Source organism: Kogia breviceps, chromosome 6 (genome assembly GCF_026419965.1).
Source record: "Kogia breviceps isolate mKogBre1 chromosome 6, mKogBre1 haplotype 1, whole genome shotgun sequence".
Lineage (NCBI taxonomy): Eukaryota > Metazoa > Chordata > Mammalia > Artiodactyla > Physeteridae > Kogia > Kogia breviceps.
Window position 1 is genome coordinate 108,481,545 of NC_081315.1, and position 14,998 is coordinate 108,496,542.

The 14,998-nt window shown below is 34.7% G+C and overlaps 1 long non-coding RNA gene across 1 annotated transcript in view; it reads right to left on the bottom strand.

Annotated features, from left to right (window-relative positions):
- Nucleotides 1-14,258: 14,258 nt before the first annotated feature.
- LOC136794442 (uncharacterized) overlaps nucleotides 14,259-14,998 on the bottom strand; it is a 38,497-nt gene continuing 37,757 nt past the window's right edge. The window contains exon 2 of the long non-coding RNA XR_010841204.1: nucleotides 14,259-14,843. This is a non-coding gene — a long non-coding RNA (uncharacterized lncRNA). The remainder of the gene's footprint in view (nucleotides 14,844-14,998) is intronic.

A 14,998-nucleotide genomic window follows, 5' to 3' on the forward strand; every position in this document is an offset into this window, starting at 1 on the left:
TTACATGACTACCCACTAATAAAAACCCTGGTGATGAGTCTGTAATGAGCTTCCCTGGTAGACAGCATTTCACATGTGTGATCAGAACTCATTGTTTGAGAAATTGTGTGTCTGGTATGAGACCACCATGAGGAGACCCTTAGAAGCTTGCCCCTGGTTTTCTCTGGACTGTTCCATGTGCCTTCTCCCTTTGTTAACTTAGCTTTGTATCCTTTTGCTATAATAAATTATAGTCATGAGTATAATTATACACAGATTCCTGTGACTTACCCTAGCAAATCACTGAATCTGGAGGTGTTCTGGGAGACTCCTGACACAATTGTTGACCACATTAACCACTACAGATTCTGTCTGACCCTCATGGTCCCTGGAAATTATCATAATTCAGATATTTTACTTGTAATTGTTTTTATATTTTATATTTTTGTTTTTTGCCCAATTGAGGTAAAACTCTAGTATGATCCCATAAGACAATATGAATAAAATTAATACAAATAAAATAGTAGGTAAAATGTATTGACCTTATTTATTTAATTTATTGTGATAATTTATATATTTATTTTTGGGGGGGAGGGACACTATGATTAGTACTTGGAATGCATTTTCTCACTTAATCCTTACAACTTTTCCATGGGACATGTAACTCTAAAGTCATAAGTTTATAGATTGAGAAATTGAGGGACAGGGAGATAAAATACCATATCAAAATTCCACAGCTGAAAAGTGATGGAGGTGGGATTTTAACCAAGAGTTTTGAAACGTCAGAGTTTTGACACTCAACACTACATGGGCATCATTTTTCCTGTCTTTACCCTATGATCAGACCTCTTGCTTGCCTCAAATCAAAACTCATGTTTCTTGCAGGTCTCTGTTTTAGGGTGATTTTTTTCACAAAATAACTCCTAAGTCTGTCAAGTATATAAAGAACATATGATGTGTGTACCTAGCAGCAGTCCTCCAACAATCTGAGGAATATCTTGATCATACAGACAAACGAGTCTAGATTGTATCAGGGACAAATAAATCTCTAAAAAGCATTTAAAACTTTGCAATATAGTTCATTAATTTCTCAACCTGCTGCTGCTTGAGAGCAAGGGCTAGACCTCAAATAAGGTTGAATTCTTAACATGCACAGTTTGTGGCCCATACTAGGAATTTAATTGTTTTATTTATTTTTTTTTCAATGTGGGTGATGGATAAGAATATGATTACTGAGCTACAGAACTTCTTTGGAGATTTGGTCAGATGGAATGTTCTCCAGAAAGTTCAACAATGGAGGCATATTTTGGACTAGAGTTTTGAGCAAACAAGAAGTGTATTCACATTGTATTCATAGCCAAAAATGTTATAAATTCATAAAGTAAACAGGACTTAAAACCAGAGTAAGAAAAAAACTTTCATTTTCAACAGTAAGAAAAGTGGCTGAGTGCATCCATGCTGCTAATCCATTAAGAAGAACTAGGTTCCTCTTTTCTATGATGTGTTAAATTAAAAATGCAAGTTTCAGTCCTGGGAGTATGAAATGATTACAATTTCATTAAAATGCATATGTGTGCATGCATTCAAATATGTATATGTGCACACATATGTATGTGTTTTTAATGGGTACATATATTTTATATAATATTATTTTTGTATATTATATATTTCTTTTTAAAAGAAAGAAAGATGCATATCAGTTTTTCAATGAGGATTAACCTTTTGAAGGTGGGATAGAATAGATTTTGGGAAAACATTAGTTTGTATCATAAATATAAATATTACATTTCTAACCATGGTGGGACTGTGAATTTCTAATGGCTTTTAAGTATTTTTTCACCAAAATGTCTTTAACTCATAAATATTATAAGTTAGATTGATAATTCTTGTCCATAAATATATTCATGTAATGTCAAGGGAAGAAATGTATAATTACAAAGAGGTAGCTTGTTTATTAAGACTCTGCATGTATGTGTGTGTGTGATATATATGTATATATTTCTCTGGAAAGTATACCAAACTGACTTTTTGGAATATATGTAAGGCTTTTATTTTATAATTTGGTTATTTCTGTATTTTTTAAATTGTTTTCACTGAACTGGATTATTTTATAAAAGAAAGAAAAACAAACAAGCGAAAAAGACAATATCAGGACTGACAGAACCAATAATTCTGATATCATGACTGACAGGAAGTAATGCTGTCCTTTTATTTATGGAAGCAAAGGTCTTCTCTAGGTCATAAGGGATGAGGTAAAATTCAAACTTCTAAGCCTGGCATTCAGAAGGCCCCAGAATCTGGCTTCAATATAGCATTTTGACCTTAAATCCCATATCTCTCATAAATTCCATTCTATAAAACTGTTTTGTCTCATATTCTCAGAAAGCACTTTGCAGTGTCCTGTTCTTACAAATACACTCTTACCAAATTTTATTACCTGGAATGACTTTTATTTTTCTCTATACATTTTTTTAGTCCTATGTTCTATTATTATTTGAATTTTTCCTTCTCCTAAAAGCCATGACTTCTCTGAAACCCACTTTCAGCTCAGCTTGTTGAAGATAATTTATTAAACTTACAATGTTAGCTAGCATTAAGAATAGATGCTGGGATGTCTTAAGCCAAGTTCTAAGAGTAAAAGTTTTCCAAAGTTTATATACATTAAGAATACCCTAAAGTTTTATTGAGCTCTGCCCACCAGAGCAACAGTCAGCTCTACCCACCACCAGTCCCTCCCATCGGGAAACTTACACAAGCCTCTTAGATAGCCTCATCCACCAGAGAGAAGACAGCAGAAGCAAGAAGAACTACAATCCTGCAGCCTGTGGAACAAAAACCACATTCAAAGAAAGATAGACAAGATGAAAAGGCAGAGGGCTATGTACCAGATGAAGGAACAAGATAAAACCACAGAAAAACAACTAAATGAAGTGGACATCGGCAACCTTCCACAAAAAGAATTCAGAATAATGATAGTGAAGATGATCCAGGACATCGGAAAAAGAATGGAGGCAAAGATCAAGAAGATGCAAGAAATATGTAACAAAGACCCAGAAGAATTAACGAACAAACAAACAGAGATGAACAATACAATAACTGAAATGAAAACTACACTAGAAGGAATCAATAGCAGAATAACTGAGGCAGAAGAATGGATAAGTGACCTGGAAGACAGAATGGTGGAATTCACTGCTGTGGAAGAGAATAAAGAAAAAAGAATGAAAAGAAATGAAGACAGCCTAAGAGACTTCTGGGACAACATTAAATGCTACAACAGTCACATTATAGAGGTCCCAGAAGGAGGAGAGAGAGAAAGGAACTGAGAATATTTGAAGAGATTATAGTCGAAAACTTCCCTAACATGAGAAAGGAAATAGCCACTCAAGTCCAGGAAGCGCAGTGAGTCACACACAGGATAAACCCAAGGAGAAACATGCTAAGACACATAGTAATCAAATTGGCAAAAATTAATGGCAAAGAAAAATTATTAAAAGCAACAAGGGAAAAACAATAAATAATGTACAAAGGAACTCCAATAAGGTTAACAGCTGATTTCTCGGCAGAAACTCTACAAGCCAGAAAGGAGTGGCATGAAATACTTAAAGTGATGAAAGGAAAGAACCTACAACCAAGATTACTCTACCCAGCAAGGATCTCATTCAGATTCGAAGAAGAAATCAAAAGCTTTACAGACAAGCAAAAGCTAAGAGAATTCAGCACCACCAAACCAGCTCTACAACAAATGCTAAACAAACTTCTCTAAGTGGGAAACACAAGAGAAGAAAAGGACCTACAAATACAAACTCAAAACAAGAAAATGATAATAGGAACATACATATCGATAATTACCTTAAATGTGAATGGATTAAATGATCCAACCAAAAGACACAGGCTTGCTGAATGGATACAAAAACAAGACCCATATAGATGGTGTCTACAAGAAACCCACTTCAGACCTAGGAAAACATACAGACTGAAAGTGAAGGGATGGAAAAAGATATTCCATGCAAATGGAAATTAAAAGAAAGCTGGAGTAGCAATACTCATATCAGATAAAACAGAATTTAAAATAATGAATCTTACAATAGACAAAGAAGGCCACTACATAATGATCAAGGGATCAATCCAAGAAGATATAACAATTATAAATATATATGCACCCAACATAGGAGCACCTCAATACATAAGGCAACTGCTAACAGCTCTAAAAGAGGAAATTGATAGTAACACAATAATAGTGGGGGACTTTAACACCTCACTTTCACCAATGGAGAGATCATACAAAATGAAAATAAATAAGGAAACAGAAGCTTTAAATGACACAATAGACCAGATAGATTTAATTGATATTTATAGGACATTCCATCCTTAAAGAGCAGATTACACTTTCTTCTCAAGTGCGCATGAAATATTCCCCAGGAAAGATCACATCTTTGGTCACATATCAAGCCTCAGTAAATTTAAGAGAACTGAAATCATATCAAACGTTTCTAACCACAACACTATGATATTAGAAATGAATTACTGGGAAAAAACTGTAAAAACCACAAACACATGGAGGCTAAACAATACATTCCTAAATAACCAAGATATCACTGAAGAAATCAAAGAGGAAATAAAAAAATACCTAGAGACAAATGACAATGAAAACACGATGATCCAAAACCTATGGGATGCAGCAAAAGCACTTCTAAGAGGGAAGTTTATAGCTATACAAGCCTACCTCAAAAAACAAGAAAAATATCAAATAAAGAATCTAATGTTACACCTAAAGGAACTACAGAAATAAGAACAAACAAAACCCAAAGTTAGCAGAAGGAAAGAAATCATAAAGATCAGAGCAGAAATAAATGAAATAGAAACAAAGAAAACAATAGCAAAGATCAATAAAATAAAAGCTGGTTCTTTGAGAAGATAAACCAAGTTGATAAACCGTTAGCCAGAATCATCAAGAAAAAGAAGGAGAGGACTCAATCAATAAAATTAGAAATGAAAAAGAAGTTACAATTGACACTGCAGAAATACAAACATCCTAAGAGACTACTAAAAGCAACTCTAGGCCAATAAAATGGACAATCTGGAAGAAATGGACAAATTTTTAGAAAGGTATAACCTTCCAAGATTGAACCAGGAAGAAACAGAAAATATGAACAGACCAATTACAAGTAATGAAATTGAAACTGTGATTTAAAATCTTGCAGCAAACAAAAGTCCAGGACCAGATGGCTTCACAGGTAAATTCTATCAAACATTTAAGGAGAACTAACACCCATTCTTCTCAAAATCTTCCAATAATTTGTGGAGGAAGGAACACTCCCAGACTCATCCTATGAGGCCACCATCACCCTGATACCAAAACCAGACAAAGATACTACCAAAAAAAAAAAAAAATTACAGACCAATATCACTGATGAATACACATGCAAAATCCTCAGAAAATACTAGCAAACGGAATCCAACAACAATTTAAAAGGATCATACACCGTGATCAAGTGGGATTTATCCCAGGGATGCAATGATTCTTCAAATATACGCAAATCAATCAATGTGATACACCATATTAACAAATTGAAGAATAAAAACCATATGATCATCTCAGTAGATGCAGAAAAAGCTTTTGACAAAATTCCACACCCATTTATGATAAATACTCTCCAGAAAGTGGGCATTGAGGGAAACTACCTCAACATAATAAAGGCCATATATGACAAATCCACAGCCAATATCATTCTCAATGGTGAAAAACTGAAAGCATTTCCTCTAAGATCAGGAAGAAGGCAAGGATGTCCACTCTCACCACTATATTCAACATAGTTTTGGAAGTCCTAGCTATGGCAATCAGAGAAGAAAATGAAATAAAAGGAATACAAATTGGAAAAGAAGAAGTAAAACTGTCACTGTCTGTAGATGACATGACACCATATATACACTACCCAAAGCAATCTACAGATTCAATGCAATTCCGATCAAATTACCAATGGCATTTTTTACGGAACTAGAATAAAAAATGTTAAAATTTTTATGGAGACACAAAAGACCCTGAATAGCCGAGCAGTCTTGAGGGGAAAAAACGGAGCTGGAGGAATCAGACTCCCTGACTTCAGACTATACTACAAAGCTACAGATATCAAGAAAATATGGTACTAGCACAAAAACAGAAACATATGTCAACAGAACAAGATAAAAAGCCCAGAGATAAACCCACACACCTATGGTCAACTAATCTATGACAAAGGAGGCAAGGATACACAAGTGAGAAAAGACAGTCTCTTCAATAAGTGGTGCTGAGAAAACTGGAAAGGTACATGTAAAGGAATGAAATTAGAACATTCCTTAACACCATACACAAAAATAAACTCAAAATGGATTAGAGACCTAAATGTAAGAACGGACACTATAAAACTCTTACAGGAAAACATAGGAAGAACACTCTTTGACATAAATCACAGCAGGATCTTTTTTGATCCACTTCCTAGAGTAATGGAAATAAAAGTAAAAATAAACAAATGGGACCTAATGAAACTTAAAAGCTTTTGCAAAGGAAACCATAAACAAGACTAAAAGACAACCCTCAGAGTGGGAGAAAATATCTACAAATGAAACAATGGACAAAGGAATAATATCCAAAATATATAAACAGTTCATGCAACTCAATATTAAAGAAACAAACAACACAATCCAAAAATGGGCAGAAGACCTAAATAGACATTTCTCCAAAAAGACATATGGATGGCCAAGAAGCACATGAAAAGCTGCTCAAAATCATGAATTATTATAGAAATGCAAATCAAAACTACAATGAGGTATCACCTCACACCAGTTAGAATGGGCATCATCAGAAAATCTACAAACAACAAATGCTGGAGAGGGTGTGGAGAAAAGGGAACCCTGTTGCACTGTTGGTGGGAATGTAAATTGTTACAGCCACTGTGGAGAACAGTAAGGAGGTTCCTTAAAAAACTAAAAATAGAATTACCATATGATCCAGCAATCTCACTACTGGGCATATACCCAGGGAAAACCATAATTCAAAAAGACACATGTACCCCAATGTTCATTTCAGCACTATTTACAATAGCCAGATCATGGAAGCAAACTCAATGCTCATCAACAGATGAATGGATAAAGAAGATGTGGTACATATATACAATGGAATATTACTCAGCCATACAAAGGAACAAAATTGGGTCATTTGTTGAGATGTGGTTGGATCTAGAGACTGTCATACAGAGTGAAGTAAGTCAGAAAGAGAAAAACAAATATCTTATGTTAACACATGTATGTGGAACCTAGAAGAATGGTACAGCTGAACTGGTTTGCAGGGCAGAAATTGAGATACAGATTTTGAGAACAAATGTATGGACACCAAAGGGGGAAAGCCGTGGCGGGGGGGGATGGTGGTGGGATGAAATGGGCAATTGGGATTGACATGTATACACTGATGAGTATAAAATTGATGACTAATAAGAACTTGCTGTATCAAAAAATAAATAAAATAAAATTTAAAAATTAAAAAAAAAAGAATGCCCTACATCAATGTCCATCACACATGCAGACACAAAAACATGACTGTAATATCCATACTGTGACAGATACTAAAGAATATTAAAAAGAGAAGGAGAAGTAGAAGTTTGTACTATTTCACCTTAGGGAACAATTTATTTCTATTGCCATTTAAAAAAAGAAACTATTATAGTTTATTAAAATATTGTGATTTACAACTTTTTCCAATTAGCTTACTGACATTTTCCAGAGAAAGCCAACTTTTCCAACTCCCTAACTGCCAAATAAACAATGTATGTGAAAAGTCAGGAATTGGAGCACTGAAATAGGATGATATTTGGGGTTTGGAACTCAGCATCTTTGCTTACTACCTGTGTGACTCTGAACAAATTAACTAAACCTTAGTTTCTTCATGTATAAAGTAGGGGTGATAATAATACTAATTGTGTGGAGTTATTAAAATTTATATTTAATATAAGTAAAGTTGCTGTCAATGACAAATCCACATCCATTATCATTTCTGGGAATGATTATCTAACTTCCCAGTATCACATCCATTATCCCATTACATTTCCCCCAACAATGCTAAAAAAAAAAGTATTATTGTGTATTCAGAGCCTCGTAAAACAGATGAAAAATCTGTGATTTACAGAAAATAAATTATTTATTCAAAGACACAGCCAGAAAGGACCAATTAAGAGTTGTTGGACTTGATGCAGTGTTCTTTAAATTATCTTGCATCTTTAGAAGACTGACTTAAATGTTCCAGGTAGCTACTCAATAGTGGTTGAACAAGAAATCTAAAAATAGAGCTACCATATGATCCTGCAATCCCACTCCTGGGCATATACCTGAAGAAAACCATAATTTGAAAGGATAATTGCACTGCAATGTTCATAGCAGCACTATTTACAATAGTCAAGACATTGAAGCAAACTAAATATCCATTGACAGATGAATGGATAAAGAAGATGTGGTACATATACACAATGGAATATTACTAGGCCATAAAAAAGAATGTAATAATGCCATCTGCAGTGACATGGATGGACCTAGAGACCTTAGATTATCATACTAAGTGAAGTAAGCCAGACATAGAAAGACAGATATCATATTATATTGCTTATATGTGGAATCGAAAAATATGATACAAATAAACCTACCTTATCATAATAAAGACCATATATGACAAACCAACAGCAAACATTATTCTCAATGGTGAAAAACTGAAAGCATTTCCTCTAAGATAAGGAACACAACAAAGGTGTCCACTCTTGCCACTATTATTCAACATAGTTTTGGAAGTCCTAGCCATGGCAATCAGGGAAGAAAAAGAAATAAAAGGAATCCAAATTGGAAAAAAAGAACTAAAACTGTTACTGTTTGCAGATGACATGATACTATTCATAGAAAATCCTAAAGATTCTACCAGAAATCTACGGGTGCTAATCAGTGAATGTGGTAAAGTCACAGGATACAAAATTAATACACAGAAATCTCTTGCATTCCTATACACTAACAATGAAAGATCAGAAAGAGAAATTAAGGAAACATTCCCATTTACTACTGCAACAAAAAGGATAAAATACCTAGGAATAAACCTACCTAAAGAGGCAAAAGATCTTTACTCAGACAACTATAACATACTGATGAAAGAAATCAAAGGTAACACAAACAGATGGAGAGGTATATGATGTTCTTGGATCAGAAGAATCAATACTGTGAAAATTACTATACTACCCACAGTAATCTACAGAGTCAATGAAATACCTATCAAATTACCAATGGCATTTTTCACAGAATTAGAACAAAAATTTTTACAATTTTTATGGAAAAACAAAAGACCTCGAATACCAAAGCAATCTTGAGAAAGAAAAACAGAACTGGAGAAATCAGGCAACCCGACTTCAGACAATACTACAAAGCTACAGTAATCAAGACAGTATGGTACTGGCACAAAAACAAAAATATAGATCAATGGAACAGGATAGAAAACCCAGAGATAAACCCATGCACATATGTTCATCTCATCTATGACAAAGGGGGCAAGAATATACAATGGAGAAAAGACAGCCTCTTCAATAATGGTGCTGGGAGAACTAGACAGCTACATGTAAAAGAATGAAATTAGAACACTCCCTAACACCATACACAAAAATAAACTCAAAATGGATTAAAGACCTAAATATAAGGCCAGACACTATAAAACTCTTAGAGCAAAACATAGGCAGAACACTCTTTGACATAAATCGCAGCAAGATCTTTTTTGATGCATCTCCTAGAGTAATGAAAATAAAGACAAAAATAAACAAATGGGACCTAATTAAACTTAAAAGCTTTTGCACAGCAAAGGAAAACATAAACAAGATGAAAAGAAAACCCTCAGATTTGGAGAAAATAGTTGTAAACGAAGCACCTGACAAGGGATTAATCTCCAAAATATACAAATAGCTCATGCAGTTCAATATTAAAAACAAAAACAAAAAACCAATCAAAAAATGGGCAGAAGACCTAAATAGACATTTCTCCAAAGAAGACATACAGATGGCCAACAAACATATGAAAAGTTGCTCAACATCACTAATTATTAGAGAAATGCAAATCAATAACTGCTGGAGAAAGTGTGGAGAAAAGTGAACCCTTCTACACTGTTGGTGGGAATATAAATTGGTACAGCCACTATGGAGAACAGTGTGTAGGTTCCTTAAAAAACTAAATATGGAACCAACATATGACCCAGCAATCTCACTACTGGGCATATACCCAGAGAAAATCAAAATTCAAAAAGACATATGCACCCCAATGTTCATCGCAGAACTATTCACAATAGCCAGGACATGGAAGCAACCTAAATGTCCATCAACAGAGGAATGGATAAAGAAAATGGGGTACATATAGACAATGGAATATTACTCAGACATAAAAAGGAATGAAATTGGGTTATTTGTAGAGATGTGGATGGACCTAAAGACTGTCATACTGAGTGAAGTGAGTCAGAAAGAGAAAAACATATATTGTATATTAATGCATATATGTGGAATCTAGAAAAATGGTATAGATTATCTTATTTGCAAAGCAGAAATAGAGACACAAACCTAAAGAACAATCATATGGATACCAAAGTGGAAAGGGGGTTGGAAGAATTGGGAGATTGGGATTGACATATCTGCACTAATGATATAATGTATAAAATACACAACTAATGAGAACCTACTGCATAGCACAGGGGACTCTACTCAGCGCTCTGTGGTGATCTAAATGGGAAGGAAATCCGAAAAAGAGGAGATATAAGTATACATATAACTGATTCACTTTGCTGTACATTAGAAACTAACACAACTTTGTAAAGTAGCTACACTCCAATAAAAATTAATAAAAAATTTAAAAATCTAAGTTTTTAAACACAAATAGATTTAATTAACTTTAACCTCTATGATCTTGATCCTTAAATTCAGGTTAGGCACACCTCCCATATTCTTCCATAACATCAGGCAAGATTTTAACAACAGATTAGTTTCCATCAGACTATTTCTTTCTTGCCTGTTACCTTGTGGTTATCCACTTCTAGATGCCATGTGCTATAAGGACAGTGACTTATAGTTAGTTTGTGCACTGTGGCACCACAATTGTCTGGAACAGTGCCTGGTACTGGAGTAGGGGTTTTCTAAATATTTGTTGAATGTAGCACAGACTAACCTTCCTGGACATGTGCTGTTTTTCTTGTATAGAAGTACTGATTTATGAATGTGGTGTTTTTTGTTTTTTGTTTTTTTTAAGCGGTATGAGGCCTTCTCACTGTTGTGGCCTCTCCCGTTGCGGAGCACAGGCTCCGGACGCGCAGGCTCAGTGGCCATGGTTCACGGGCCCAGCCGCTCTGCGGCATGTGGGATCCTCCCGGACTGGGGCACAAACCCGTGTCCCCTGCATCGGCAGGCGGACTTTCAACCACTGCGCCACCAGGGAAGCCCTATGAATGTGTTTTTAAAAATAGTTCTTGGCTTCCTGGCATGTATCTGCTGGAATGCCTACAGCCATTGTAAACCAAATGAGGTTAAGGATCAGAGAATTGTTTTCTATGAAGAAAATTATTCCTGGTAATGTGAGGTCAATGAGACTGTGTGATGTAGATAAAGACTCTGGCTGGGATACCAGGATAAATTCCCACTTTGCATTTTGGTACAGGGAAATTTTGAAAAGTTACAAAATGTATGTGTCTCATTTTCATCTTCTGTAAAATGGAAATATTGATTGTGTGACAATTCTCATTAGGAAAAAAAGTATATGAAATGATTTCATGTTATAAGCATTCAACAAATGGGCATTCTCTGATCTTGGTATTTTACTTTGCCCTGTTTGATTTTTTCTTCATACTATTTATAAAACAGCACATGCATTTATTAATGTATTTATTGTCTGTCTCTCCCCAGTCAGAATGGAAATTCTCTGAGAGCAGAGCCTATTGTACACACTGCTATATTCCCACTTAGGACAATGATTTGAACAGAATAGATGATTAATTACTATATGCTGAATGAAGGAATGTCACTATTTCATAAGTCGATGGTTCTTTTGGCATTCTCACTCTAAATCAACACACGTATCTACAATTTGAAGATGTCACTATGTTTTACCCACCTGGGTCAGACCTCATTCCACAAAAATTCAGAGGATTTCAGGTTTCTTGGGTGATGAATGAGCATCAGATTGACTTATCTTCTGATTAATCTCAAAGTGCAAAACTAATTAACAATATAACTTGATTCAAATAAAGGTCCCTTAATTTTCCACCTCCTACTCTGCCCAACGAAATTTCAATCAATAACAGTATGTTAAAAAAGAAAAAGTGTGTCAACCATTAGCATTTCATGTACTCTGGGAATCTGTGTGGATACAACTCTCAAGGTAACTTTCTCTTTCCCACTTTCCCTGTTTTCTCCCTTTCTTTTGATCAGCATTTGGTTTGTTTAATTTTATCCCTTTGCATATTTCCTGTTTTTTTCAGTGTTACCTTAAATGACAAATTTTCATCTTTACAGAAAATCTTTTCTCCAGGTGAACAGAACTATCTTGATAAGCACCCACTCAGCAAAAATAAGTTTACTATACATGCTTAAAATGAATATTAAAAATCATGGATAGAACATGTGCAAACCCAAATTAAGTGATTTATGTCCATGTTTATGTGGTTCAAACATACACAGTAAATAGAAAGAAAGTATAATTTTTCACTATGACTGTGGCAACCATATTGAGACACATCATTATGATTTGAAAATCAGAATGTTTACTTTCGGAACAGATATCTGAAAAGTATGTTCGCCTCTGATAAAAGTATTTCCATTCTAAAAGCCCCATTCACTTATAAATATTCTATATTTTCTCCTTTAACTTTGCCAAATTTTTTTTAACGACATGAAAATCTCATTTACATGAGAAAAAAGGCAGCTGTGTTCCTAATAGAGAACTGAAACATAACTGCTTTAAAAGTGGGCCCTGAAACATTAATTCAAACTTTTCCCATCTTCAGTTGTTAGACATGCAGTGAAAAGGCAGTGATGGGTTATGGAAAATGTAAGGAGCACTAAAAATAAATTTTTCACATAACCTCACTATTTTCTTTAAAAAGAAATGAAAACAGTGAGTAGTTTTCTCTACTTGGTCATTTATATTTTCCCTATCCTTCTTCTGATTTGTATTCCTACCAAAGAATTTTTACACCAGTTGAGATTTTCATCCTCTTTCACAGACTTAAATAGGACCATCTTAACCAAGAATACCAGGAACATTGAATTTTAGAGGTTAAATTTATTATAGACTGAAACAGGACATTCCAATTAAAATGAAGACTTTTCAAAGGGATCATAATTTCCCAAGTGACCCATTTCTTTCTGTCCCTTTTTCTCTTCCATACTACATGTGTTATGGATGCTTTAAAGCAGTAACTCAAATTAATACATCTCTGTACCCATACTTGGCAGTGCTAATCATTCTTCAACAGTAAGTTAGAAATAGCACTTAGACAACATTGAATAAAACTCATTAATTTTGCAAATGGAGAAACTTAGGACCAGAGAGGGAAAATGGATTTTTATATGGTACCTTCAATTTTGGGAATTTTAGAGTTATGATGATGTTGAGGGTGAGGATGATGATATTATGCTCAAATGAATGTGATCCAAGATAACCAATTAAGAATAACTAAGTGAATGTACTATTTACTGGTGTACTTATTCATCTAGGGTCTGCTTCATGGGTGATGCATATCAAGCAAATTATGCAGGGGATAAATTATTTTCCTGCTCTTAGTACCATAGGTACAGCACTAGACTGACTATTTGATCCCTTATGATGGTCAAAACTGTTTATGTTTATTGTTGTGCCAGTATTTTTTTAAATAAAACTAAAATACAGACTTTTCTGATTTCACCAGTTTTTTCATTAATGTCCTTTTTTTCTATTCCAGAATTTAATCTAGGACACTAATTGCATTTAGTTGTCATATCTCCCCAGCTTCCTCTATCTGTGACAGTTTCTCAGTCTTTCCTTGTCTTTCATGACCTTGAGATGCTTTAAAGAATATTGGTCAGTTTTTCTATAGAATACCCCTCAATATGGATTTGCTCAAACTCTTCTAATGAGTAAATTGAAGATATGCATTACTGGGGATGATGTGCCTTTCTCAGAGAAGACTAGTTTGCAAACATTAAATCGTGTTACATATAGACACCATCATTACAATATTATGGCATTGTTTCTTGCAGCCACCATTCAAAGAGTTCCAGTGCATCATTCTTTATTGTTTTCTTAGTACCCTGTTATATTATCTCTTTCAGTTGCTTGAAGAGATTAGTTTCAATTACATACTAGGAAATTAAAGCCCAAGAAGATGGTATGACTTAATAGTCATGCAACTAATTAGCAGACAATTTATGCCTTAAATTTTTGCCTTCAGAGCCTAGAGCACAGATTTCCCAACCAAGTTCACCGTGAAAACTTAGGAGCCTCATGACCTCAGGGTGTCTTGAAAAGATTCTTGTGAACTCCACATTTTCTTTCATTTCTAGTCACAAGGTCCTAATTAGACATGTCACTTTTCAGTTTCCTATGTAAGATTCATGAAGAATGTTTCCTCAGAAGTTCATCGGTACATTGGCCTTCCATCCTCTTTCTTCCTCCATTCCTGTAGTAATCCCATCTCTGCATGGCCATGAGGGAAATGAGTGCTTCTTACTTCCCCTAATTGGAGAGAGGTATGCCACTGCTCAGAGTTGAGAATCCTTGGTGTGCCCTCGAAATAAATCTGACTCCTGAATAATGATTTGGCTCTGCAAAAGCCAGTGCCTTGGAATCCTGCTGAGGTGCTGCCATCAAAACAGAAAAAAATCAAATTTTACTCTGAATGGAGTCTTAATAACAGTTGGAAATTTCAGCCTCCTGCCTATAATTTATTTACAAGAATCTTTTTGAAGGGAGCTGTCTTGGAGAATTCTGTACCACTTTGATGTTTGCAAAAGTA